Consider the following 26,917-nt stretch of genomic DNA (forward strand, 5'->3'; position numbering starts at 1 on the left):
GCCATCTGGAAAATTATATTTGAACATAATTATACAAACATATAAATGCACAGACATATGAACACCAAAAAAAAAGTATAAGAAGGACAGAGTGGTCATCTACTAAAGTACAACAAAGACTAAACTCCTTAGTTCTAAATTTTTCTATCATGGATAAATTCTAGACTAGAATCAAGTGAACAGTGTAAAACAGTGTTACACAACAACTACAACAGGGATTCCTAGATGTTTAAGAACATAAAAAGGAATCATTTACTGTATTCAGGGGAACTGCCCCTTATTTCAGAAATTAGGTTGGAACTAAAATAGCTGGTATTCCCTTGGGAATATGGATCTAGTCTCGGAAGAACAGGAACAGACTGGAAATTATTGAGTGTTAACATAGAGATACCTCTTTTCTCTCCAGACAGACTATAAACAACTCAAAGGCAGGAACACTGTCCTTTCTTTTGATTCCCTCATATAAATTATAGCAGTTACACATGATAGGTTTGTAAATACTTATTATTAGATGTATATATGTACACACACACACACACACACACACACACACATCTTATAATACTTATTATTAGATGAATAAGGTCAGCACAGAAGGGAAAATAAAGTGAAAGTTAAGACACCACAGAACCACAGGATTTTGGAGCCAGGAAAGGTCTTTGGAGATTTAGTTTCAATTCTTCTCTTTATAATTGAAGAAACTGAAACATAAAATTCAAACAGGTTGCCCAAGGCCAAATACATCAGTTTATGACACCTCTCATGGCTTTTAATTTGGAGTTCTACTACACCATAGTTCAAGAACGGAAGAGAAAAAAGCAATTCCCTGGGGAGACCTAAGTGTTAACTAGTGAACATAGGCTTTGACGAACAAAAAAGTTAATAGTTAAGTGGGATAGATTAAACTGGTTGATGAGTATGAAGCAATTAGCAGGTAGGAAAAAGAAAAGATGACCAGGGGCGCCTGGGTGCCTTTGCCTTGCCTTGCTCGGATCATGATCCCAGGTCCTGGGATTGCCCCCCCCCCCCCCCCCCCCCCCCCCCCCCCCCCCCCCGCGGCGGGCTCTCTGCTCAGCAGGGAGCCTGCTTCCTCCCCTCTCTCTGCCTGCCTCTCTGGTTACTTGTGATCTCTGTCTGTCAAATAAATAAATAAAATCTTAAAAAAAAAAAAAAAGAAAAGATGACCAAAAATAAGAGAAAAGAGTGAAATAGAAAAAGAAGAAAGATGAACAGAGATATGGCAAGAAAAGGAGTAAAAACGATGAGGGGGGAAAGGCATAAAAGGAATTAAAGTTTAAAAGTGCAGAAATGGAGGGAGAAAAGTAGGAACTGGTTAAAGGGATAAGGAAGGAAGCTTGGCTGGCTCAGTCAGTGGAGCACAACATTTGGTTTCGCGGTTGTGAGTTCAAGTCCCACAATGGGTGTAGAGATTACTTAAAAATAAAACCTTAAAAAAGAAGGCGGCAGCGGGGGGTGGGTGAGGAAATGGTATCTGGAGAATTTTCAATGCTATTTACATTCTTTAAACATAAGGAACCTATGAGATTTGCCACTCTTACAGTGAAATTAGATTCCATACAAATTAATGATAAGAACAAGTATCAACTACCAATCCTGTAATGAAAATCTGTTCATATTCAGCCTGCATATGAAATGCAAATATATGGCACATACCAGTCGAGAATGAAAGGGAAGTCTGGTTTTAAATTTTGTCTCTTGCACCATCTTTTTTTACTTAATTTCCCATATGCATACCACTCCCACATCTCAAAGTTCTTACTTCCTCTTTAAATCATGATAAGCATTTGTTAGCTAGTATCTGAAATGAATTGCTGCTTTCATTGGAATCTTCCCAGAAGTTTCTCTCAAGCATACAATATCTAGTTTTTCTTCTCTATTTCTTAGGCATATGTAAGCTATTTGAAATAGTACTCACTGATTAAATAAAAACTTAAAAAAAGAAATAGTACTCACTGGGATGATTAAAAATACATCTACATGAAATAAGCAATCTAAAATTCAGCTATATAATATATTAAAAAATGAGATACTCTGATTTAAAATATCACTGTTCTTGAAAAGTAGACAGCCAAGATTTATAGTTCTGTCATTTGGTTAATGTAGAACATTTTGATTTTTTAAAAGATTTATTTATTTGAGAGACAGTGTGTGTGTGTGTGTGTGCTCTAGCAGAGGGAGAGGCAGAAGGAGAGGGAGAGAGAATTTTCAAGCAGACTTCCCAGTGTTCATTTGAGCCTAACTTAGGACTTGATTCCAGAACCCTGCGATAAACTGACCGGGCCACACAAGCACCCCAAACACTCTTATTTTATCTTACCACTTATTTAAATATACTTTAAAAGCTTTTTTAAAAATCCTTTTTCACTTTTCCCTACAAATTATAATAAGTAATACATTTATTTGATAAGAAGCATCTGAAAAGAACTTTTGAGAATACCTGAAAACAACTTTGAGAATTCTGTTGTTCTTCCAGTTAATAATGGAATATAATTTTTTTAAAGATTTTATTTATTTATCTGACAGAGAGAGATCACAAGTAGGCAGAGAGACAGGCAGAGAGAGAGGGGGAAGCAGGCTCCCTGTTGAGCAGAGTCTGATGCGGGGCTCAATCCCAGGACTCTGAGACCCTGACCTGAGCCAAAGGCAGAGGTTTAACCTGCTGAGCCATGCAGGTGCCCCATGACTAATATAAATTTTTAATCTGTGGGACTTACTAGATGATCAGTGACTATAAACAAACAATTCATATATGAGGAAACCCAAATACTTTAAATGCTTGGAAGAATTGCTGGTCTTGCAAATAATTAAGGAAATTAAACTTTGAGGTACTCTATTATATCCAATAAATTAACAAATATGAATTAACAACAGTAAGTCCAATGTGGATAGAGCTGTAAGGAAAATAAACACAATTAAAAATTATTAATGGCATTGTGAATTAGAATACTTTTTCTGAAAAGTAATCCAGCAAGTACTTAAATTGTATGCTTATCAACTAATTCAATTCTGGTGAAATCATCTCAAGAAAATATAAAAAAATTAATCTGTTGGTCCAGATTTACAATTGTATGTCTTTAAAGACTTTGGAATTTCTTAAATTTTATTTATTTATTTATTTATTTAGAGAGCAAGGAGGGGAGGGGCAGAGGCAGAAAGAAAAATCTCAAGACAACTCTGTGCCAAATGCAGAGCCCAATGCAGGGCTCAAAATTATGATCCCAAGACCTGAGCTGAAATCGAGAGTCAGATGCTTAACTAATTGATGCCCCAAAACTCATAAAATTTTTTAAAAAGAACTTAAAAGTCTTTTGGTTCAATCTCAGCATTTTGTTGATGAGGAAATTAAAATGTAGAAAGGCAAATCTGATTTGCCCAAAACAGCACAGTTCATCAGTAGCTGAGTAGGGCCTGAAACTCCTTATCCCATATCTCTTGCTACAACAGATGACAATGTGGGGATTAGGGGTATCAGCCATTGGTGCAGTCAAAAATATGCATATAACTTTTGACCCTACTTGCCTACTGTTGACCAGAAGCTTTATGGATAACAATTGATTAACACATACTTTGTATGTTACATGTATTGCATACTATATTCTTACAATAAGGTAAGCTAAAGAAAATGTTATTAAGAAAATCATAAGGGAAAATACATTTACACTACTGTACTTTAAAAATCTACATATAAGTAGACTCACACAGTTCAAACGTGGTGCTATCCAAGGGTCAACCGTATATATACTACATAAACTATTCCACAGAAGCCTGAAACAATGACCCATAATTGACAAGCGTAAGCAAATCAGCTTGATTAGATGATGTATTGTTCTTTCTAAACATCCCAATGGTCAGAACCAGTCCTAGACAAAGTATATCTTCCATTCTTTAAAATCCCTTAACAAATTTTCAGCAATTAAACCAACCTCCAGGATCTTCCCTTTCTTCGTATTCTCAAGAAAATGTGTCAGTCCCATTAACCACTGCTCACTTTCAAATTCATATCAACAGCCATGACTTGTCATTGAGACCCAAAATGCCTACTTGATAACTCTACCTGTACATCTAATAGCTAAAACTAAACTTTTTCTTTGGTAAAGTTGCATTAACTTCATAAACACACTTCTCTCATACATGCATACACTTATACTCTACAAATTCACCAGGAAGGGGATAAATTAGAACATAGGATTTTTACCTATACATATTATCAGTCAAATGAGTTGATATTCTCAAGCGAATATGAGCTCCAGGAAAAAAAAAACAAAAACACAAATGAAAAACATTACAGGAGGGGCGCCTAGATGGCTCTGTGGGTTAAGTCTCTGCCTTGGGCTCAGGTCATGGTCTCAGGGTCCTGGGATCAAGCCCCCGCATCACGCCCCCCCATCGGGCTCTCTGCTCAGCAGGGAGCCTGCTTCCCCCTCTCCTTCTGCCTGCCTCTCTGCATACTTGTAATCTCTGTCTGTCAAATAAATAAATAAAATCTTTAAAACAAAACACAACAAATATTGTAGGTGTACAAGGGAGGGGTGGGGGGTGGGGACACCAAAACCAGAACAACCTATCCCAGAGGAAACAGAATTTATGGTCCAGACCAAACACATTTCTTAGATAAGCATAACAAACATCCTCAGGAAACTAAAGCAGGACATCAGGAAAATAATAAGGAATAATAAAGAACCAACTAGAGATACTGGGTGTTAAAAAAATGCAACAACTGAAAAATTTAAAGACAGGATAAATAACAAAATAAATGCTGTCAAAAATAAAATCACTAACGAGATGATCAGGATGAGATGTTAGGAAGGAATAAAAAAATAGAAAATATATATTACAGAAGTTTAAAAATATACAGGCTTAACAGAATGAGAAGACAACCCACAGACTGGGAGAAATACTTGCAAAAGATGTATCTGATATAGGACTCTTATTCAAAATATATAAAGAACACTTAAAACTCAACAATAAAACAAACTACCTGATTAAAAAACAGGCAAAAGACCTGGAGAACAGATACTCACCAAAGAAGATATACAGAAGACAAGTAAGTATATAAAAAGATGTTCCACATAATATATCACTAGAGAAATGCAAAGTAAAATAACAATGAGATACCACCATACCCCTATTAGAATAGCCAAAATCCAGGACACTGGGAACACCGAATGATGGCAAGAATGTGGGGCAACAGGAGCTCTCATTTATTGCTGGTAAGGAATGCAAGTAGCACATACAGTCACTCTGGAAGACAGTCTGGCAGTTCCTTACAAAACTAGGCATACTCTTACCATATAATCCAGCAATCACACTTCTAGGCATTTACACATATGAGCTGAAAACATGTCCATATCAAAAACTGAATGTGGATGTTCATAGTATCTTTATTCATAATTGCCACAACTTGGAAAGAACTAAGGTGTCCTTCAGTAGGTGAACGGATAAACTGCGATACATCCAGACAACGGAATATTACTCAGTTCTAAAAAGAAGTGAGCTATTAAGCCACAAAAGGACACATGCATATTACTGAGTGAAAAAAGTCAACCTGAAAAGACCACATACTGAACGATTCCAACTATAGGACATTCTGGAAAAGGCAAAACTTGGAGACTGTAAAAAGATAGGGGGTTGCCAGTGGTTAGAGAGGAGGGATAAATAGGCTAAGTACAGAGGATTTTTAGGGCAGTGAAACTATTCTGTATCTGTCATTATATTAATGTCATTATACATTTGTCAAAACCTACAGAATGTACAACATGAAGAGTGACCTGTAATGTAAACTATGCACTTTGGGTGATAATCATGTGTCAATGTAGGTTCACAAATTGTAACAAATGTCCCCCTTTGGTGTGGGATGATTATTGTGGGGGAGGCTATGCCTGTGTTGGGATAGGAGTATATGGGAATTCTGTACTTTCTGTTTGATTCTGCTGTGAATCTAAAACTGCTCTAAAAAATAATGGGCATTTGAAAAGAAAAAAGTTGAGGAATTAGTTCTGAACCCCCACCAAACACAGAGGCTAGAAAAATTAGAGTCAACATCTAAATAAAAGCACTTTCAGAGGTGAAAAAAAAAATGGAGGTGAGGAAATACTTAGAATAATGATGAAAAATCAATAAGCTTTAAAAACCTGATAGATGAAAATGAATACAATATGAATTTAAGTAAAGGGTAACCACCAGAAGAACAAAAATAGAATATATAACTTTTAAACTGGCACTAAGAGCTTTATTTATCCTTAGAAAATAGGAAAAAGAAGAAAGAAAAAGAAACTAGGGTAAACAGAAAAGATAAAACAAGGTGGCAGGAATAAATCCTAGTAGTATAAGGCAAAGTTTAGCATACTAGGAAAACTCTTAGCTTCTTGGAGGTAACATGGCAGTGTTCTGACTGATCCTTGAACAAACAGAGGCATGTTCCAGTCTCTGGAGCTTTTCTACTTGCTGCTCTCTGTGCCTGGACTAGCCTTCCCCAATGCCAGCCAAGCCAGCCCTTCCTCAGGCCCTCCCTTCTCAGTCACCATCTCTATGAGGCTTTCCACGGCCACCCTATTTAAAAGGTCAACAGCCTTGCACATCCAACACTTCATATTCTCTTCCCTTGTTCTGATTTTCTCACCTTATAACTTTTCACTACCTAACATAGTACATGTTATACTTACTCATTTTATTATCTCTTTCTTTGCCTCTCCACAAGATTTTAAGTTCAAGGAGAGTAGGAATTTTTCTGTTTTAGTCACTGCTATATAACCAGTCTCTAATACAGTGCCTAGAGAATAGTGTGTGGTCAATATTTGCTGAATGAATGAACAAGTTGATGTGCCCAAAGGTAAAGAAATCATTTTTTTTAAGATTTTATTATTTATTTGACAGACTGAGAGAGATCACAAGGAGGCAGAGAGTCAGGCAAAGAAAGAGGAGGAAGCAGGCTCCCTGCTGATTAGAGAGCCCGATGCGGGGCTCGATTCCAGGATGCTGAGATCACAACCTGAGCCGAAGGCAGAGGCTTAACCCACTGAGCCACCCAGGCACCCCAAGAAATCATTTTAAAATGTGGCAGATACCATGATCTGAATGCCATGCAGAAGTTAGAAGCAATTACATGAATGTACACAACAACACTGATAAATTTTTTAAATTTACTGAATGGAAATAGGAGGAAACAGAAAAGAATGTATAACAAAATATCATTTATATACATTAAAAACATGTTTTCAAAATAGCACTATAGTTTTCAAAGATACATTCAGGATCATATGCTAAATATACTAAAGTGGATATCTATAGGGGAAAAAGGGAATGAGAGTGAAAAATGGAGTATAAAGAAAGATGAAATTAAAGCAGGGCTCCTGCTTTAGCACAGGCCAGTGATCAAAGAGTACCATGAAATGAGAAAGATTAAATCAATTCTCTATACCTAAGGTGCTCTCACCCCACTTCCTCTCAAATCGAGATATTTGACCACTGGTTTCAACAAAACTCGAATCATCGTGACCTTGAGAAGACCCATTTCAGTAGAGTGTTATTAGTAAGAACGAAAGCCCAACTGGAATGAGCGGAGGAGACAACAGGAGGAGGAGGTGAGGAAGTATCCATAACCCTCTGTAGGCATTTTGATGTGAAGAGGAGTTGGAAAACGGAGTGGCAACTGACAAGACATGTAATCAACAGAGGCCTTCAAAAAAAAAAATGAATGAAATTAATTAACGGAGGTTATGCCAATGGCAACCATCCACAGAGAAAGAAAATGAGGATGAAGGAGAAAAAGAGGATGACTATAGAAGCAAAAGCCTGGAGAAAGTGTGAGAGGATGGGATGTAAAACGTAGAGGGTCTGATCACAGAGACAAGGGTTCATTCACCTCACTGTAAAAACAAGCTTTCCATCATAATGTATTTAACAATACTTTTTCTGAATATTCAGGCTTTAGTGAGGTAGGTTCTTAACCTTTTTAAAGTCATGAGCCCCTCTGAGAATCTGATTAGTGCTAAGGATCTTCTCTCCCTTAAATTACACCAACACATACATATTCAGATAAAACTTTACACACAACTTTAGCAGGTTCGCTGAGCCATGCTCCCCAAAGTAGTCCATACACAAGTCTGGGTTTTTTTTTTGTCTTTGTTTTTATTTTTTAATTAAAGTATAACATACGTATCAGAACAGTACAACTCCATGAACTTTCAGTGTGAACGTACCACCTATTATAAATATCTCTCAGGTCAAGATAGAACATTAACAGTAAGAGGAAGCACTCCGTCCCCTTCCAATCTTCCCAAAAAAGAACCACTATCTTGACTTTAAATGTGAGATGAGCTTTGTTTGTTTCTGTACTCTACATAAACAGAACACAAAAGGATTCATATAGAATGTATTCTTTGGTCAAGCTTTTCTCACTCTCCAATGTGTGTTTGAGACAGTCATACTCATACACATAGCAGTAGTTTGTTAGTTTTCATTTCTGTATAGTTTTTCATTTTGAGAATATATCCCAATTTTATTTATCCACTCTATTATTAATAGACTCTTGGCTTGTTTCCAATATTAGGCGATTATAAATAATTACAAAGTCATACAGAGTTTTCTACATTTCTAAGGCACAAGTGCAGGCATTAAAAAAATACCTATGAATAAAATTTCTAGGATGTCGGGTATGAGTACATTCAACTTTGGTACATAATGCCAAACAGTATTACAAAATAATTGTAAGAAGACCTTTTATTTAATGGGTAAGATGGCTTTGAAATAAAAACTTTTTTTCACAAGCAGAAACATTCCTCTCACTGAGCTCTCTGAAACATTAGTCTGCTGTTTTTTTTTGCTTTAATTAAGTCATTGCTGAATACAATTATTCAAAGATTATAAAAACAGGAGTTAAGCGCTCTGGAATCAGTTTGGTCAAGTTCAAATCCCGGCTGTATCCAATGTTAGATGATGGGATAAACAAAAAAATACATGCTTCAGGTATTGCAAAAAAGGGGAACAAAAAGACACCTTAAATTTAACTCAAATAACTGTATTTAATAATAATGTAATTATAATATATAATTATAAATTAATTATAAATTAATGATTTAACAATGCAGTTTCATTTTAAAAAACAGAACTTTGCTGATTTTGCTTATCTTTTCCTTATTTTATGGCTTGGAATTGATTTTCCTGTGAATTAGGTTAAGTGGTACCATAATCACTTCAATGCTTGATGATGTAAATATTTAGAGATGGGAAATTATGGCTCCAATTCTCTCATTCATTCATCTAATATTTATCAAATGTTTATTGAAAAAGACATGTGTCAGTTTTACTTTTGATAGCCTAGCATCTGAACTCCCTTCCCGTGCTTGCAGAATCTGCTACTGTGTATGTCTTAAAAGGAAGCTGGGGCCTAAAATCAACCACATAAGCCAAAGAGGCCACAGAGTTACTTTCCTATTTAGGGACCAGGCATATCGACTAGTCAATTAGATGCTTTCATGCAGAATTTTAACCTAGACCTAACATTGCTATGACAGTTAAAAGTTCATTTTTAGGGCAGTAGCATAAAGCACATATTGGCGGTGTTCTAGCAATGGCATCCAGCATCCTGCGGGGTAGTTGATGGTGTCTTAAACAGGAAAAGGGTAATTCTATAGCATCACTATGACTATGGTCTAGCCCTGAGGTTGGTTGGTTTCCTATTCTCAGAGTCTCGTTCTCCAGTCTTCCAGCCATTTCTGTAAGTTAACTAATATCCTTTCAGTAAATACCTTTTCTTTTACTTCAGCGAGCCAGAGTTGATTTCTGTTGTTTGCAATCAAGAATGGTAACATGACCATGTGCCAGGCTCTGTATTAGGCACTGGGAACACAAAGACAAATGATATGGCCCCGCCTTCTAGGAGTTAATAGGGAAGGCAAATAAACAAGCAATTACCATAGGTGGTAAGCCTATAACGGGAGTCATCACAGAAAGCACAAGAAAGACACACAGTTTAGGCTTGAGGAGTCAGAAAAGTAAGGGATGTCACGTAAATCTGGAAATATGACCAGGGTAATAGAGGAGAGATGAAAGGTCACCCCAAACAGAAGGAGCAACAAGTAAGATACACAACCTTTCCTCTGCTCATCACCTCCTTCTAACACAGTATCAAAAGCGTGTTTGAAGGACAAAAATGACAAAAGGCAGACTGGAGGGTTTGAGGAAGAGGATCGGAAACAGTCATAAAACTTGTGACCTGCGTGACGATGGTGGCATTACTGAGCCTGCTATATGAAAATGAACCTCAAGCCTAAAACACTCACCCACCCACCACCACTGCTACTGCCTCCACCGGAAAGCTGGCCACAACCACCTTCCTTTTCTCTACTCTTCTCACCTACCTCAGTCACTTCTCAGAACAGTCAACTAAGGAGTTCTGGGGTTTGGGGGGGACTTTTGATTGGTTCTTTGTGGTGGGGGAGGTGTAGGAATCATGAATGAGTGGATAAAGGAATTGAAAAGAGAAGTAAAGGTGTTAACCAACGGATAAGAGTAGTGAAGCACAGGGCATTGTGCCAACTGCTTACACTACTTTTGCCTAATGGTAGGTACAACTCTGCCAGAGAAAAAACTGATGTAAAATGTTTACGTAATAGCACATATGTGTGTATATGTATGCATGTTATGTGTGCTCTTTCTTCAGAAATTCTAAAATTTCAGTAGTGATGTTGGTCATTTTTAGAGTTTAACCTTTTAAAATTATATTAGACTTATACTATGTTTTATTTTCACCCTTTACTTCTTATAAGAACTATGATCTTCATTAGTTTTGTAAGCTCTAGCATTTTCAGTCATCTACTGTATGGACATCTATGCTTGAATAGGAAAAAAAAAATCACCATAAAACTAAACTAACAAACTAACCAAAACCTAAGAAAAATCTGATAAAGGAGGCTGAAAACAATGATCAGTGACATGCCACTTTCTCAAAAGTGACACCAAAGCTATAGAACAAAATGATCTGAATATTCTAAAAATCTGTAATCTTCCTTTGAAGAAACTGGTATCCACTACCATGTGAAGGACAGGTAGGAAAAAATAAGTTTCATTTCACTTTCATAAATTGAATGGTCTCAAAATTTACTTCAGTCATATCAAACTCCACACTACCTTTGCAAATTCATTTCTTTCTGCCAAAATGCCCTTGTTAAAAATGGCCTCGGTCTGCATAATATTTGAGACCTGGTTTTTGAAGCCTTCCCCAACCCCTTTTTCAAGGAGAGACTGCTATTCTCAAGAGCATCCTGTATATATCTCCATTATGATTTTCACATTAATACTATAATCGTTTCTTTGAATGTGTACTCTTCTCAACGAGATTAGGAATTCTTTGAGAGTAGGCAATATTATATCTCTATCTCTGTAAATACCTGTTTTAGCAGTCTCCAGCAGAGAATAGGCAGTCAGCAAATGCTTGCTGAAGACAGAATGGCATGTATTCATGATGTTATTAATATAAGGTTATTTGTGTTCATGAAATAGTATGACTCAAACTTCAAATTCTGTATGCGGAAGCTAAAAAATCAGCTCTCATTGCTTTTTATTTGAAAAAGGTAGATATTTTTACAGCTTTCAAAATAATCACCTATGGAATGGGAATGAAATAATTTTGTTAGCCAATGAGTAAGTAGTCTCCTTTTTATTTAAAAAATGCTAATTTTATTTCACATTATTTAGTGTTCCTTTGTAATCACCACCTTTAAGATATCTACTTACCTTACATACTTCTCTTCTCAGAGTTGTATACCCAGCATCTCCTCCCCTACCATAAAAATAGGGCCTGCAATGTTCCATGAAACCTTGGTTTCATCAGCCACAGCTGATTAGACCATACAGAAACACTAGCCTCAAACTCCCTCAAACCCAAGGTCACAGAATCATGAGTGAATGTATGAATTTAAGAGTTGGAAGACTTGTTCGGTTATGCATAATGGTAAAAAAACAAAATGTAGCTAAAGAAAAATGAAGTGGACAAGTAGAGAGAAGCAGAGAGATCATGCTGCCTCAGGGTGGTAAGACACCAGTCACCTGAGTTGCTGATGAGTTTCCAGTTCCTGGTTCCCCTCCCCTCATGAAGCCTGTCTGCATTTCTATCTTCAGGTACTGTGAAATCCCCAGGATCCTTGCCATTAACATTAATTCCTTTTTTTTTTTTAAACATTAGTTTCAATTTGATTTGTAAGTTACAAACAAAAGAAATTTGATTCTAAAAACCTCAAAAAAGAAGAGGTCAAGTAGGAATATACAAGTGTCAGTTAATCACAGGAGGGGGAAAAAGTCTTGTTTAAAAATGGTTGTCACATTGGTATCTTCAGGCACTCCTCAGCTTAAGAAAATAAAAACTATTCAGCAACCATAACAGGTTCAAACAATAGCCTATATATGTAACTTCAGCATAGCTGAGAGTCAGTATGAATAAAATTCTATTTCAAAGTACAAGAAAGAACCCAAATATTAAGGGAAAGGGAATATTTTAGAGATTATTAGACCAAAACTTGTTTTCAGAAGGAAAATAATACTGCTTACTACAATTTTGACTACAAAATAGATGAGAGTTGTATCTTTTCTGGTGATAATAGCCAGACCTAGCTAATAAGCCTAAATATCATTATATAGTTTTCCCCACCCACGTATACGTATTTCTTTTAAAAACATACCACTTCAGAGTCCTCAACTAAAGTACTTAGTGGTAGAAGACAGTGCCCCTTTAAAAAAAAAAAAAAAAAAAAAGGAAGCATTGCCCAATAGCACCGCTATTACATGACACACTGGCTTTTAAAATAAGACTCTTATATTCAGTTTTCCATGTTTCTTTGATATTAGCTTGTTAGCAAAAATTTCCCTTTGGCAGCTCAGGCTTAAAAAAAAAAAAACACAATTAGTTTTTTTATCAACAATTTTCATACGGATAGGGAAGAACAATGAATATCAGTAACATACTATTCCTAAATTCAAAACATACTTTTGTAAGAAAAACTGACCAGTTTCACCTAATCAAAACTGAGCAAGAGTGGGAAAATCTATAAATGTAACAGCAAGTTCAGAGATAAAAACAAACAAAACAAAACAAACAGTACTTCTATCAAATTTGCCAAGATTATATAGACAGTTGTGGCATTCAGAAAAAAATGAGGGACAAATGTAGAGTCAAAGGGAGGGTTTATGAAAAATTAGTTGCCGTAAAAAAGATCTGAAGCAAACAATTCTCAGTTGTTCACAGTAATGGAAGAAGGCAGAGGCATTCATAATTTTAATAACTTTTATTGCTTCTAGGATGTTTACTGAAATTAAGTTTGATTATGAGTACTTTATCCGTAAATTTATTTTAAACCAAATACAGAAGGGATACTGTGGAGGTCTGGCTCAATAGTTGAGAAGTTTTCTAATTTCCCCATTGTGTCCCCTTGTTCAATCTTTCTCTACAACATGCTTCAGTTTATCTCCCAAATTAATAAAAATCCTAATCTTAGCAGAGCTACCTCCTCACACCTTAATCCATAATAGAAAAGGCTGGTTAAATGCTATAGTATAGGGTATGTGAAAATTAAGAGGAAATAAAGGGCACTGTTAGAGTTTGAACAGTATAATTAATAAGAAAAGTATGCTAAACCTAACTGTCCATCTACAGAAGAATGGATAAGGAAAGATGTGGGGCATGTGTGTGTGTAGTGTTTTATATGTATATACATATGTATATACATATATGCTTTGTATATGTATGTATATACGTATGTATATACGTATGTATATACATATAAATATACATATAAAAATATATATGTATATACATATATACATATATATACACACACATATATATACATGATATTCATATATATATATGAATATCATGCAGCCATATAAAAGGATGTGATTGGCAATGATGTGGATGGAACTAGAAGCTATTACACTAAGTGTAAGAAGTCAGTCAGAGAAAGACAAATACCATATGATTTCATTCATATGTAGAACTTAGGAAACAAAACAAATGAACATAGAGGAAGGGAAGGAAAAATAAGATAAAAACAGAGAGGGAAGCAAACCATAAGAGACTTTTAACTATTGGGAACAAACTGAGTGTTGGAGGGGAGTGGGGGGGAGGGCAGGGTAACTAGGTGATTTTCATTAAGGAGGACACTTGATGTAATGAACACTGGGTGTGACATGCAACTGATAAGTCACTAAATTCTACCCTTGAAACTAATAATACACTATATGTTAACTAAATTGAATCTAAATGTAAAAAAAAAAAAAAAGGATGAGATTGTGACATTTGGGACAACATGGATGGACCTACAGGGTATTTTGCTAAGTACAATAAGTCAGACTGAGAAAAGCAAATACCATAAGATTTCACTCATACGTGGAGCCTAAAAAAACAGAAATGAACAAACAAAAAGCAGAATCAGACCTATAAATAGAACAAACATATGTAAACAATGAATCATAGAACACTACATCAAAAACTAGTGATGTACTATACGGTGACTAACATAACATAAAAAAAGAAGAAAAGAACAACAGCAACAACAAAAGAACAAACTTACGGTTGCCAGAGGGGAGAAAGTAGGGGGATCTCCAAAATGGATGAAGGGGAGAGGGAGACCCAGGCTTCCAGTTATAGAATGAATAAGTCATGGGAATAAAAGGCACAGCATAGGGAATACAGTCAATGATACTGTAATAGCATTGTATGGTAACAGATGGTAGCTAATCAAATCACTGTTGTACACTCAAAACTAATGTAGCACTGTGTTGTCAACTGAACTAAAAAAATTTTTAAGTGTGCTGAAATTTAAATAATTAAATGTAATTAAGAAATGCTAATCATCATTAATGCCAATTTCAATTTGTAACAAAACACCAAATGTTGGAGCTACTAGAAAGACTCATGGTCAACTTGCCATTACATTCTCAAAAGTTAGTAATTTATCTTTCACTTTAAAACCCAGGATTAGTTGGGTTTGTTCAGTCATTTGCTAATTCTAGGTTGGTGAGGGGACACAAATACATAAAGCATTCTAGGAGCAATAACAGCTATATATAGGGTATTTATTGAATATTTACTAAGTGCTAGACACTGTTCTGAGCATGTACTTGCATTAACTAATTAATCACAACAATCTTACGAAGATTTCACTATTCCTATTTTAAAGGAGAAGAAACAGAGATGACAGAGAACACAGGTAGTTAAATAGAGAAGCCAGGTTTCATTCCCAGACATTCTGGATCCAAAGCCAACCATCTTATATGGTCTTTCCAACACTACAGTAATTCTCTCAACAAATTCTCATTGAGTATCTTCGCTGTTCCAGGCACTGTTTCTAGGAGTCTGAGATATAACATAGTTACTAATAGATTATTTCACAAGGGACTTGATAATCTAGCCAAGAGTCTGGGTCCGAGGCTGGAGGAAAGAGGGCAGCACAGTGGAAGTCAAGGGGCAGAGAGTTTCATGAGAAAAATTATTGTTATTGTTTATTTCAGGAAGTAGAAATTAGACTGTAGTGGGATAAAGAAAAAAATGGGAGGAAAAAAGGTAATTTCAGCAAATGCAGAGTGTTCTATCAATATTCTCATCTATAAAATTAAGATAATGGGTTATTCTGAGTACTGAATGACTTATCACATGGAACTTCACATATAATAAACACTATAGGCATTCATGGAATCTATTTACCCTTGCTCACCATACTTGGCCTTCTTTGCCAGGTGTTTTTGTTCTCATCCCAAACTCCTTTGTACTGCAAGGCTTTGTACCTGATACTTTCCAACAAGGATCCCTCTTCCCTCAGCTCTTCACATAACTGACTCTTTCTCCTCTGTCAACTATCATCTCTTAAAAAAGGACCTCCTGGGGCTCCTGGGTGGCTATGTTAAGCCTCTGCCTTAGGCTTAGGTCATGATCTCAGGGTCCTGGGATCAAGCCCCACATCAGACTCTCCGCTTAGCGGGGAGCCTGCTTCCCCCTCTCTCTCTGCCTGCTGCTCTGCCTGCTTGTGATCTCTTTCTGTCAAATAAATAAATAAAATCTTAAAAAAAAAAAAAAAAGGACTTCCCGAAGAAGTACCCTCTTCTAGTATTTTCTCATAACATCCTGTTTTATTTCCTTCATGACTTTTACCACTCTTTGAAGCTCTCTTCTTTAATTAGAGGTAAGATAGCAAAGTGATTGAGAATGTAGGCTCCACAATTGGACTGGCTGCATTCAAATTCTAGCTCTGCCAGTGACTAGCTATGTGACCTTGGACAAGTTGCTTCATCTCTCAGTGTCTTAATTTCCTCATATTTAAAAGAGGCAAAGTAACAAAGTACTTCCCCCCACCAGGGTTCTTGAAGGAATTAAATGAATTAATCCATATAAAATTATTGTAAGAATACAGGTACCTTCTGAGCACTCAATTACATATTTGTTTACTTGTAATGATCTTTAATGCTCCACTAAATGGCACCTCTCAACATGTACTATTAAAAATATTTGAAGTTATAATACATAGATCAATGGAATAGAATAGAAAGCCCAGAAATAAACCCTCAACTCTATGGTCAACTAATCTTCGACAAAGCAGGAAAGAATGTCCAATGGAAAAAAGACAGTATGTTCAACAAATGGTGTTGGGAAAATTGGACAGCCACATGCAGAAAAATGAAACTGGACCACTTCCTTACACCACACACGAAAATAGACTCAAAATGGATGAAGGACCTCAATGTGAGAAAGGAGTCCATCAAAATCATTGAGAAGAACACAGGCAGCAACCTCTTCAACCTCAGCCGTAGCAACTTCTTCCTAGGAACATAACCAAAGGCAAGGGAAGCAAGGGCAAAAATGAACTATTGGGACTTCATCAAGATCAAAAGCCTTTGCACAGCAAAGGAAACAGTCAACAAAACCAAAAGACAACTGACAGAATGGGAGAAGATATTTGCAAACGGCATATCAGATAAAGGGCTAGTATCCAAAATCATAAAGAACTTATTAAACTCAACACCCAAAGAATAAATAATCCAATCCAGAAATGGGCAGAGGACATGAACAGGCATTTCTGCAAAGAAGACATCCAGATGGCCAACAGACACATGAAAAAGTGCTCCACATCACTCAACATCAGGGAAATACAAATCAAAACCACAATGAGATACCACCTCACACCAGTCAGAATGGCTAAAATTAACAAGTCAAGAAACGATGCTGGCGAGGATGCGGAGAAAGGGGAACCCTCCTACACTGTTGGTGGGAATGCCAGCTGGCGCAACCACTCTGGAAAACAGCATGGAGGTTCCTCAAAAAGTTGAAAATAGAGCTACCTTATGACCCAGCAATCGCACTACTGGGTATTTACCCTAAAGATACAAATGTAGTGATCCGAAGGGGCACGTGCACCCGAATGTTTAGAGCAGCAATGTCCGCAATAGCCAAACTATGGAAAGAACCCAGATGTCCATCAACAGATGAATGGATAAAGAAGAGGTGGTATATATATATAATGGAATACTATGCAGCAATCAAAAGAAATGAAATCTTGCCATTTGCGATGATGTGGATGGAATGAGCGAAATAAGTCAATCAGAGAAAGACAATTACCATATGATCTCCCTGATATGAGGAAGTTGAGAGGCAACATAGGGGGTTTGAGGGGTAGGAAAAGAGTAAATGAAACAAGATGGGATCTGGAGGGAGACAAACCATAAGAGACTCTTAATCTCACAAAACAAACTGAGGGTTGCCGGTGGGGGAGGGGGGCGGGAGGAGAGGGTGGTGTGGTTATGGACATTGGGGAAGGTATGTGCTATGGTGAGTGCTGTGAAGTGTATAAACCTGGCGATGCACAGACCTGTACCCTTGGGGCTAATAATACATTATGTGTTAATAAAAAATTTAAAAATATATTTGAAGTTATAAAAACTCTCAGTCCAAATCATAAAGATGTCAACAAACAAATGTAGGAATAACTTTCTGGCTATACCTCAAGAAATACCACTTTCACAGACTGTGGATTTTATTTTATTTTTCAATTTTTATTTTTTTACCACAAAAGTGGGGGAGGGGGCATATAGAACAAAGACTACATAATTAAGCAAGGGAAATTTTGGTAACTTTTTGATAAATTTTGATAAATTTCTGGTAAGATGTAATTACTATGTAACTTAGACTAATTTATAAAAAGTAAAATTAAAATGTGGAGGACAAGCGAAAAAAGGTTCTGAAAAGTTCTGACCTACATAACTGTGGAAAACAGTGCTTGACTGGAAACTCTAAGACTAAAGACAAAAGAACTATACATGAAAATGCTCTAGTTGGTATAGTTGCTTATCTTGTTTATGTATGACAGGACTGACTGACCAAATAAGTAAATGGATGGCAGATGGTGAGAGTCAGGTTTCTTACTCTTGGAGAGGGAGGTTATATATAAGCAAGGAGGTATAGCTAGAATGAACCAGACGGTACTGAAGTAGAGTCAAAGATTAAGAGTATAAATTCATGTTTAGCTTCACATAGATACACATGGATAGATACAAAAATAGCTGTATACTTGTATATGTGGATTAAGGTGCATACATACATTTCCTAGGTCTGTGCCCTGAGAAGGCCAAGAAACAATGATATCCCGGCAGCAATGAGCACATCCAGGGCCCAGATCTTGGTTTCTAATATTCTCTAATAGAAGAAACCAGGGATCCTTGGAGAAAGATTGATTGCAGGGCTGAGGCAGGGAATACGCAGATGAGTTTGGAGCACCTTATAGTACCAGAAAGTAAAGAAGTGCTAAAAAACACAAAACAATAGTGTATGTCCTATTGGTCACAGGAACTAACCTGAAAGAGGTAGAACAATTTAAACAACAAAATTAAGTAGTATAGGATAATAACCCAAAGTTATAAAATGAGTATCCTTGACTCCATATGGACTGAATAAATAAATAAATGGAGGGAAGAGAAAAATTTCCCTTACAGAAGAATTCCAAATAATTTTGCTGATACTTCCCCACCAAGGAGTGGGAACTTAATTCCCCACCCACTAAGTATGGTCTCCACTTAGTGATTTGCTCCCAAAAAATAAAGTATGGGAAAATTTTACAGTAGAGAAACAAACATTGCTTCCACCAGGTGACTTAGGTTAAAAATATCACTGATAAGTCATATTGATAGTATGTACCCTTGATATTTAGATATAGATATAGATATAGATATAGATATAGATATAGAGATAGAACAGAATTTTACCTCTGTGGTCGTCCTTTCCCAAACCCAAACCCCAGTCTAACTCTGAGAAAAATATCATGCAAACCCAAACTGGGGGACGCTTTACAAAATATCTGACCCAAACTCCTCAAAACTGTCAAGGCCATCAAAACAAGGAAAATGGAAAAAGTCAGTACAGCCCAGAGGAGCCAAAGGAAACGTGACGACTAAATGTACCGTGGTATTATGGACGGGATTCTGGAATCCAGAAAGGACATTAGTTAAAACTAATGATTCCAAGTAAAACATGGACTTTAGTTAATAGTAATGTTCCAATATTACTATTACCAACAAATAGTAATGTTCCAATATTGGTTCCTTATAAATGTTACAAAGAAATGTCAGATATTAACAACAGGGAAAATTTGGTGCAGGGTACATGGTAACTCCCTGCAACTTTTCTATAAATATAAAACTACTCCAAATTAAGTTTATTTAAAATGATAATAATAGGGAAGCTATTATCTTAATCAGATTGATTTTGGTCCTTTACGTCATATAGTAGGTTGGACGAAAACAGAAATACAGTTAGTACTAGTACTGTGCAAAATAATCTCAACATTGATGAATAGTTTACCATATTGTACATGTAAGTGCCTATGGCCATTTAATATGTGCACATTCTTACTCCTTAGTTGGTAAGCACTTTAGAAGCAGAAAACTCTCCTCCAGAGGACTCATATTTTGGACGGAAGAAAAATTGTGGTACTAATTATATTAATAAAAATTCTACCTGGCTTTTGAAGTCCAAAAAGTTTAAATAGTTTTAGGTAAAATATATTTACAGTACATTACATTTCCTCATAGTTTCAGGAAGAGAAGAACGTAGATACATATTTTAAGAAAGTACATTGTGAAGTTGACTAATAATATACTATAGCGTAAAATTCACAATAACTTAAGTCCATAATGGTCATTGTTCAAGAAATTTGGAAACTTCAAAACACAAATACAAACAAACTTTACCAACAAACAAACTTCACTAACATTTGTAAATATCTTGAATACATTAAAAAAAAACAACCTCCTACAGCACAGAACAAAAAACAGCCCAACAGAAAATGCGTAAAGGACAGGTACAAGCAAATCACTCAAGTGACAACCAAAAATGCTCATATATAAGAAAAGATGAAAGGAAATAAAAATAGAAAATGAAACGCCATTTCACACCAATCAGATTGGAAAAAAATCAAAAGTCTGACAACATAACTGTTGGTATGGAGGAACAGAAAATGTTTGTCAACATCATATAAATATTCTGTATAGAGAAAGATGCATATATCTTAAGACCCTGCAATTTGAGGATCAGATACATGACCTGGAGAAACACTGATATGTGCTCTTCAGGAGATACAAGGATGTTCACAAGGCACTGTTATAAAACATCAAAAATGAAAACAATCAGCATTCATCAATAGAATGATAAATTGCAGTATATCCTCTCGTGGAACACTACACACCAGTCAACACAAATGAGCCAGACCTACAAGGGCCAAGAAGAATGGCAGAGGGGGGTAAAAATTTAAAGTTTCAAAATATGTATACCATGATAAAATCATATCAGCAGCTGCTTAAATTATCCAGCACTTAAAAAAAGTGGGGGGGCGGGCACCTGGGTGGCTCAGTGGGTTAAGCCTCTGTCTTAGGCTCAGGTCATGATCTCAGGCTCCTGGGATGAGCCCTGCATCAGGCTCTCTGCTCAGCGGGGAGTCTGCTTTCCCTCCTCTCTTTCTGCCTGCCTCTCTGCCTACTTGTGATCTCTGCCTGTCAAATAAATAAATAAATCTTTTTTTAAAAAGTGGGGGGCAGGCACAGTTTTAAGCACCTTATATAAATAGACTCACTTGCTTTCTACAACAAACTTATGAGGTAGGCAGATCTATTATTCCTATCTGATAGATGAGGAGGCGTGGAAGATTTAAAAATTTTCCTAAGGTCACAAAACTATTAAGTAGCAGAGTCCAGATTTAAATCAAGGGAGTATGGCTCCAAAGCCCACAGCTCTCCAAAAGCATTGAAGGCAATGCCATGTACTGTTCATATGTAAAGTTTATTAAAAGGTAAAACAGAAGGATACACATCAAATTTATCATAACAATTGCCTTTGGGAGGGGATATGAAGAGGGATGGAGGGAGAATGAAACTGAGGAGCACAAAAAGGACTTTAACTTTATTAGCGATGTTCAAGTACAGTATAAAGTTCTATCTGCTCTTTAAGCATTCAGTGTGATAACTATGATATACATAGTTTTTTTTTTTTTTTTAAGATTTTATTCATTTATTTGACACAGAGAGAGAGAGAGATTACAAGTAGACAGGGAGGCAGGCAGAGAAAGCAGGGGAAGCAGGCTCCCTGCTGAACACAGAGCCCAATGCGGGTCTCAATCTCAGGACCCTGAGATCATGACCTCAGCAGAAGGCAGAGGTTCAATCCACTGAGCCACCCAGGCATCCCAATATACATAGTTTTTTTATATTAAAAATACATCTGAAACAAAAATGAAAAAATGTTAACATTTTGTATGATGAGTATATGTGTGCTTACTACTTTTTTGTATCTTTAAAGCTTTTCAAGAAAATGTATCATCTATAAAATATTACCATAAAAATAAAAAGAAATTTAAGAAATTTCCAATCTCCCTATTTTAGCTTTTATTTGGAAATGAAAACAGGTAAACTGTGACTTTATGTATATATGTACATGGAAAATGCATTTTTATATGGATCCAAAGAGATACTAAAAGTACAGCAGAAATAGTTTCTCTTACAATACATTTTGATGACTCACTATTCTTAGTGAATAAAGTATAGCACCAGCAGGAAAACCCCTTTGATATCTCTCCACCTTTTTTCTTGATAGTTTGTCTCTTCTCCCTATTGGTTTCTACTTGTTTGTGCTTTTTAAAAGAAGGAAACGAGGCACTGAGAATCACACACTTTGAAAATAACAGTAACAGCAGTCGTTCTGAATATAAGATTCTCCAACATACAATCAAGTAATGTTCCAAAACCTTATTTGTAAATTGGTTGTTTGGACCTCAAAACATTTTCCCATAAAGAAAGTTAAAAGAGGATATGAGCACCAGCAAAAAGATACTGACTGCGGTACCAGGGCATGAGCAGTGAACAGGAAAAGCAGACTACACAGTATGCACTGCTGGTCCAAGGAAGAAAGAAAGTGTTCTCAACCAGAGTTTCAGGTCAGAAATGATGTTCCATTTACCTCTGTATCTTCAGTGACTAGCAAAATACCTGGCACCTCATAAATATTCCAAGACTGCTATCTACTGACTGACGGGGTGAAGAGGGAAAGACTCAGTGAAGCAGTCCATCAATAGGTGGCACTATCAATATAAAACAGTTTGGGTGTAAGATCCAAATAGAAAAGAGGTTGGAGGGGCGCCTGGGTGGCTCAGTGGTTTAAGCCGCTGCCTTCAGCTCAGGTCATGATCTCAGGGTCCTGGGATTGAGTCCCACATCGGGCTCTCTGCTCAGCAGGGAGCCTGCTTCCCTTTCACTCTCTCTGCCTACTTGTGATCTCTCTCTGTCAAATAAATAAATAAAATCTTTAAAAAAAAAAAAAAGAAAAGAAAAGAGGTTGGAGAGTAACAATGTGCATTAATAGAAGCATCTACATATGTAAAACCTCTGGAGCTCAGTGCTGGTAACCAGAAGAGTATCTTCACCTAAATTATTAGCTCCTTCCATTATTGCATAGAGCATAAGCACCATACTTTGAGTTAGCTTTCTAATAATGACTCATAAGATAGTCTCCCTACTGGAGTAGTGATTTTGTGGGATTTTTGGGATTTTCTCCTATGACCCTTAAAACCTTTCAATGTCACTCTTGTCATTACTACAGTAATACTATTCAGAAGATAGGACAAAGTATAAACACTTCCTATCATCCCATCAACCAGACACCTTTTAATATTTTATTAAAATATTTATTTCTGAGGTGCCTGGGTGGCTCAGTCAGTTTAGCATCTGCCTTCAGCTCAGGTCATCATCTCAGAGTCCTGGGATGGAGCCCCGTGTCCCTGCTCAGCGGGGAGTCTGCTTCTCCCTCTCCAACTGCCTCTCTCTCAGCTCATGCTTTCTCTTGCTCTCTCTCAAATAAATAAATAAAACCTTTAAAAAAATTTATTTCCTGCCAATTTTCTTGCCATGTATATGTGATATACTATAAATAATAACAAAGTATATTCTTTATATTCTTACTTTTCTCTCAACACTATACTGTACTTTCTCGTGTCAGTAAATATTTCTGAAAATGGGACCCTTAAAAACCGTATCTACCACATGGATTATCATTTGTTTCACTATTCCTCTATTGTATGGCATTTTGACTATTATAAATTTTTCCCTTCTACAGTAACAAACTATATAAATTAATCCTTTTATGTATAAAGTTCTACACTGCTGTTTTAGAATTCAAAGTGATAACTAGATACACACTAATAAAGTGTAGAGTGCTTCATTTCTCCCCAACTCACAAATTCTACTAAGCAATGATCAATAATCTAGGGTATTAAACAAAGAGGAAGTTTTTTTTATCAGCTTTCCTTTAGTCTGTCTCATCTTCCACATCTGGTAAGAAAGAGGAAAGCCCCAAGATAAATCTCTGACAGCAGAGAGGACAAGAATAACAAGTCAATTTTCCTGCGAGAGGCACTTTTGTTTTCCACTTGGAATGAGCCATCAATTTAAATAGGAATGATACAAGATTTGTAATATACATCTCTATCTGTATCAGTGCTTAAATCTAGGTTTCCACAGTAGGTAGACTATTTAGAAGAATTCTGGAAACAAAAAGGTTGTGTAAGTAGTATCACTCAATGAAAAAATAAGTTGTGTGTTTTTTACAATTCTGCCATGATTTTTATTTTTGAATGAATACTCTATTCCTTCTTATAGCTTTCCAATTATTCTAAATATTATTCAGACTGCCATAAATAGGCCAACAGCTCCAGGAGCTTAAGAATCAATAACTATTTAAGCCAGTGGTAATTCATGTGGAAAAGTTCAGAACAAATCAGCATCAGCTTCCTGCCTCTCATGCACAAACAAAAAATTTATATCGCTTCACCACTTTTCTGAAGTGTAAATTTGTGTACATAAACTTAAAGCTCAGGCCAAAATTTACTCTTATTTCTATTGGGCTGGTGTCAAGATCAATTAATTTTCCTAAAAAGTACATTCTTTAAAAATTCCACAATGAAGTAAATCTATCTTTAATCATTCAGAAAAAGAAAATTATGTAACATATATATAATGATGATGATGGCATGATATATGCTAGTCTGGACTACTGAGAGCTGCAGTTCAAAGGGAAATTGTGAAAATGAAGTAAAATTGTCCAGAATGTTTAATTCTGGCCAAAACAAAACAAAGTACCCATAAGAGAAGCCAAATGTAATCTTTTATTTCATTACAAGTTCAAACAGGGTTCAAATAGCTCAGAAATTCTGTGTACTTAAGTTTTCAAAAGCTGGATCCCAGAACTGTCTCCTCTAAACATAAACTGAATAACTTGCCCAAGAGTCCTTTCTTACCACTTAATCTTAGGTCCCCCAGAGAGTACTTTTTACAATAATCTCAAATGTACTACAATAGATTATTAGTGTAACCTGGGCTACGCTGTTTACAGGTGTCTCCGCCTCCTTTCCCCAAGAGAAGAGATAGATTAGAGCAAGCAGAAAATAAAGACTATATACCAAACAACAGCTTGCAATCTTGTAAAATTGCTTCTTACACACTTGGACTATTATTTTAATTAATGTACAATGCGTTTGAAAGAATAACATATTCACGGAGTAATACAATTTCTGTCCTCACGAGTCTCTAGCTGGCTGACACGCGTTTTCTCCTCAAATAAATACATGCCTGTTGACTGATGCCTGTCCTGTTGTTGCAAACAACAAATAACTGTCCTGTAAGACAAAAACCCTTCTCTAAGCCTCCAGGCGTAACCATACGTTTGAATTAAAAGCACTCTGGAACAGTAACAAAAATCTTCCAACACATCTGTCATTTTAAAAGCACGATAATGAAAAGCTGTCGCTGCGACCCAGTTTTGGGTCACAAGCTTTTTTCTTTTTTCTCCTCCTCCCCCTCCACCCCACGAAAGCGATAAACTTCAAAGGGAATGGTGGCGACCAGAAACATTTACCCCCTTCCCCCCGCAAAAACAGACATGCGAGCGAGCGCGCGCTCGCGCGCGCGCGCGCACACACACACACACACACACACACACACACAAAATGCAACTGACCAACTTGAACGCTAACCCAGCCCACGGGGGCTAGGGGTGGCTAACCCAGAGCCCTGAGAGGAAAATCGGGCCTCTGGGAGCCCTCCAGGCTCCCGCTGCTGCCTGTTTAAAATATCGAGCAGGTGGGATTCCGGAAGGCCACCTCCGTCTTACGTAACGAGCTTGTCAAAATCCCAGCTCAGGACCTCCCCTCTCACCGCCCCCGCCCCCACCCCACCCCCACCTCCTAACAACAAGAGCCCCGAACCAGCCCGGAATAGAAAATCTGGAATGAAAACACCGGAGCCCCCACGAGTCCGACACAGAGGTGCGGGCGCTACTCTCAATACCGCCGCGCCAGCCCGGAGCGGACCCAGTCCGCCGAGGACCGTCCGGCTCTAAGAAGCCCCCGGGCGGAGGTCGCGGCCATCCGCGCCACCTCTCCGAACCCGGCCGACCCCGCTCCCGCGACCACGGCTGTCACCGCTCGGGGCCGTGACAGCTCCACATGCCACCGCTGTCCGCGCCGCCACCCCCGCACTCACCTCACCGCTGGCTCCAGCGCGAGCAGCGGGTCGAGCTTGGAGAGTGGTGCCCAGTCCCTTCCAGACGGCGGCGGGACACGAGGGGCTGAATGCCGCGGCGCTCTAAACCCGCTTAGCTCATCCCCAGCCCAGCGCTCCGCCCTGCGCGGCACCCCCGCCCGCCCAGGCCTGCCGTCTCAGTCAGACGGGACTCCCCCTCCCCTCGCAGCCGCCGCTGCCTCCGCCTCCTTCTCTGGCTCCAGCCGCCGCGGCCACCGCCGCTGCGACTGGTGCCATCTTGGCGGTGACGGAGGGGGCGGGGGCGGGGATCGCTGCCCCCAAGCACCAATCGCGAGCCAGGCTCAGCCCCAGGGGGCGGGGCGGGGCCGGGTTGAGGTCTGTGGGGTCCTAGCGCCTGACGCTGAGCAGGGCGGAGAAGGTGGGCGGGGCCGAGCCACCCCGGCCAATGACGCGAGCAGTAGTTGAGGAAATGTGCGCTGGTTCCCCTGCGGTGGGGAGATCCCGAGCCTCAGGCGGGCGTGGGTGAGAAACACCTTCCCTTCCCCTTTCACCACCCCGAGGTTCAAGGATCCGTCTTGGGCCAACTGACCTGCTTCCTCCTTCCTCCCCAGCAGCCCCGACCGTCCTGACATTGCCCAGCCAGAGCATCACGCGTCCGTTTGAGCGGCTGCTCCTACACCAGGAGCGCTCAGATTCCCCCAGAAAACCCCCTGAGGGGTTAGCAACCACCTAGTAGGTTTCGGTCCCAAGATTCTGAAGGTCAGGTAAAATGGGGAATTCAGGGGGGTTCTCTGAAAAGTACGTTGATAAAACTCCTATTGTTGACTGAAAGGGTGTC

The 26,917-nt window shown here is 37.9% G+C and overlaps 1 protein-coding gene across 7 annotated transcripts in view; it reads right to left on the reverse strand.

Moving 5' to 3' along the window:
- The window catches only part of DENND4A (DENN domain containing 4A), a 124,704-nt gene extending 98,367 nt beyond the window's left edge, over positions 1-26,337 (reverse strand). For all 7 annotated transcript variants that reach the window (XM_046008817.1, XM_046008816.1, XM_046008815.1 and 4 more), the window contains exon 1: positions 26,080-26,337. The gene's annotated coding sequence lies outside the window, so the exon portion shown is untranslated. The remainder of the gene's footprint in view (positions 1-26,079) is intronic.
- Positions 26,338-26,917: the final 580 nt, after the last annotated feature.

The sequence above is a fragment of the Meles meles genome, chromosome 6 (assembly GCF_922984935.1).
Source record: "Meles meles chromosome 6, mMelMel3.1 paternal haplotype, whole genome shotgun sequence".
Lineage (NCBI taxonomy): Eukaryota > Metazoa > Chordata > Mammalia > Carnivora > Mustelidae > Meles > Meles meles.